General features: G+C 46.8%; 1 pseudogene; it reads left to right on the top strand.

The window, feature by feature from the left end:
- Positions 1-207: 207 nt before the first annotated feature.
- On the top strand, positions 208-1141 carry LOC144143400 (uncharacterized; annotated as a pseudogene).
- Positions 1142-3223: the final 2082 nt, after the last annotated feature.

Below are 3223 nucleotides of genomic sequence, written 5' to 3'. Positions count from 1 at the left end.
GGTTATTTATTCCCTCTGCCAAACTCCCACGCTAAGCTAAAGTGAGGATGTGGTCGCAACTCTCTAGCAGACTGTATAACCACTCTCGCCAGCAGTGCCAACAGCCAACCTCGTGATCTGGCGGGATGTTTGGCTACAAGCAATATAATATTACTGTTGCTGAGGGGTTGGTAAATTTTCCAGAAAAAATGATCGTAAGTAAAAGCAATGTCGCCTAATTTGCGCCTTCGGTTGCTCGAACAGATTTTCCTCGTCTGCGCATCCCTACAAGCAGGGGCATCCAGCACATGCCTGGCCATACCAGCTGCTGACGCCGCTGTTATCGACCACGGACACATCGTCGACGCTACCCTCGAGCGCAGCCACCATGGAACGTGCATCGAGCGGTTCTGCGTGGAACCTATAAACTTGGACCCCCGGCCAGCAGCGTTCAGTGGGCACGGCAGCACTGCAAAAGCAATGTCGCCTAATCTCCGGATTCTGTTGCTCGAACAGGTCAGTTTCTACTCAGAATACTCTCATAAAACTGACAATAGATTCGTTGTTGTGCTGCCGTGCCCAAGTGTACTGTTCTCTGGATTTTCCTCTTTGTGCCTGCTATTGTCTGGGGACGTTGAACTCAACCCAGGTCCTGATGTGAAAGCCCTCTAAAGGAACTGTCAGAAGGGCAGAAGGCAATTCAAGCAGATCTGAGCACTCTAGGAGAACGAATGACTAAAATGGAAGACGCCCTTCAAAAAATCAAAGATCAGGGTAAAAAAATAGGCCAGCTAACGAAAACTGTCACGAACCTTAACGTGACACTATCAAGACAAGAAGAAAGGCTAATAAGCTTAGATTACAGGAGTCGGCGGAATAATCTTTTAGTCTTTGGGGTTGAAGAAGGCGAGGCAGAAACCACAGAAGACCTGGAACAAGCGGCACTGCAGGACATTTTTGTTCGCACACTTGGTGTCGAACTAAAAACGGTTGAACGAATCCACAGAATAGGCCGAAAAGGGGGTAGTTCGCCACGTCGGGTCATTACGAAGTTGTACGACTCCCGAGAGAAGTTAACAGTTTACAAAAATTGCAAGAAGCTAAAAGGCAGCACTATATCAGTTGGGGACGACTTTTGCAAGGAAACTCTAGCCAAGCGTAAGCTATTATAGGAATCCGGAAAAGCAGAAAGAGAGGCCGGAAAACGCATGCATCTGAATTACGATAAGTTCGTCATCGACAAAGACGTGTATTTTTGGGACTACGACACAAATTGTCGAGTTAAGCTTAAGCATACACAGAAAAAACCACGTCGCTCTGACGACGATGACAGATGCCATTCACATTCAAATGCATGCAGCCTTCACCTAATCAATTTAAATGCTCGGAGCCTTGTCAATAAAGCCAGTGATCTAGAATATATATTAGCAAGCTATAACCCACACGTAATTACCGTCACAGAGACGTGGCTGCGACCGGAAATAGCAGATAGCGAAATTGTACCACCCGGCTACAAAATATGTAGGAAAGACCGCGATTCACGTGGGGGCGGTGTGGCGATCTTACTTGCAGAAGATTTTGAAGCAATTGTTATGGAAGGAATACCCCACCGTGAAAGTGTATGGTTAGAAATAAAATTACCCAAAACTTCTCTTGTTTCTGGAGCGGTTTACAGGCCTCCAGACGCCCCTAGTTTATATCTAGAGAGTTTGCAGCAATACCTTGACGGTATTGCTACCCGGAATCGCAGACTGGTAATTGTGGGAGATTTAAATCTTCCTGTAATTATTTGGATCACATTATCAACTAAATCGAAGGAAGCAATAGACTGCCAACAGCTTTTAGACATAGCATTCAGCCATGACCTAACGCAGTCGTCAATGATAGTACACGTGAAACAGGCTATCCGCATTCCACACTGGATCTAGTTTTAAAGCAAAGCTTTTTACCTCTACCCCCTAAGGGTTCTTTCGCGACCGTTCGTGTCACCAGAAAACTCCCGCGAACAAATAAAAAAAATTCCTGGCACCGCCGGGAATTGAACCTGGAAGTAATAGACTAACAAAGTGAGAGCTCGTTGTCTTACCGATTTAGCTACGAGCCCTTTTTTTTTTTCTTTAATGCCGGTCTTCGACACAACACAGAAACACAAAACAAACTTATTCACATGAGCAACTCGAGCGACAAGCCACCAACCTATATGAAGGCTGATGTCTCTCTAAAATTCCCTAAGCATAGTCAAGGGTTCTATCCTTGACAGCCACTCAGGAATGTATGCCTTGCGCTTCTGGACTTCTACGTACTGGGATATAGACTCACGAAAACATTGCCGCGTAGGTCGGGCGTCCACATCACCGTGGAGCCAGGCCATGCGCGAGCGCCATATACTATGCAAGGCCACCAACATAACGAGGTCCAAGGGCGCCCCCTCCTCGTTTTCGACCGCTAGATAGCGTATGCCATGGGGGCTCAGCGGGAAATCTTTATGAAGGGTCCTCTGTAGGACATCCTACAAAAATACCGCAGCCCAACAATGCAGAAAAACGTGCTCTATCGTTTCTGGTTGTTTACAAATTGAACACTGAGTTCCCCATGGCACAGATATCCCTCTATCCTGCATCCATGTTCCAACAGACAAGGTGCCTGTGTGTAATTTGAAGAAAAAGGTTTTCACACCAGAGTGAACCTCCATTATTTTGACGCGCTTTGGCACATTTTGACCTGGCCCAGCACGGTAATTATACCTATACATAGGGACGGGGAAAACAACATCGCAAATGTCCTTATACAGTTTTTTGCGTGTCACAGAGGACAGGTACTCTCCAGAAAAACGTGCGAATAGAAAACGGGCCGTCATAACTATTTCCTTCAAATACCCATACACGCCACCTGGCATGCACCATGTTGATACTACATATTCCGGCATAGCACGCGCCAGCCGTACTTGCATGACACTCTGCAAGAACGGGTCACGAACATCTCGCCAAAACAAAAACCGGTTTACCAGCTGTCGCACATAAAGGTGCGCCAGCCCCAAGCCACCATCTCGGACTCTCCGAAACAGGTTTGTTCTGCTGCACCTCTCCCATGTTGAGCCCCAAACGAACACCGCAAATACCCGGTGAAGCCTTTGGACGTTGATTCGCGAACAATGCAGTACCTGCATGATATACCAAATCTTCGCTACAAAGAATAAGTTACATGCCGTGGCCCTTGCAAAAATTGACAACCTTGCCCCCTTCCA

Source organism: Haemaphysalis longicornis, unplaced genomic scaffold (genome assembly GCF_048455015.1).
Source record: "Haemaphysalis longicornis isolate Haplotype H1 unplaced genomic scaffold, Haemaphysalis longicornis Haplotype H1 scaffold_6, whole genome shotgun sequence".
In the NCBI taxonomy this organism is placed as follows: Eukaryota; Metazoa; Arthropoda; class Arachnida; order Ixodida; family Ixodidae; genus Haemaphysalis; species Haemaphysalis longicornis.
This window is presented reverse-complemented; position numbering and strand designations above follow the sequence as displayed.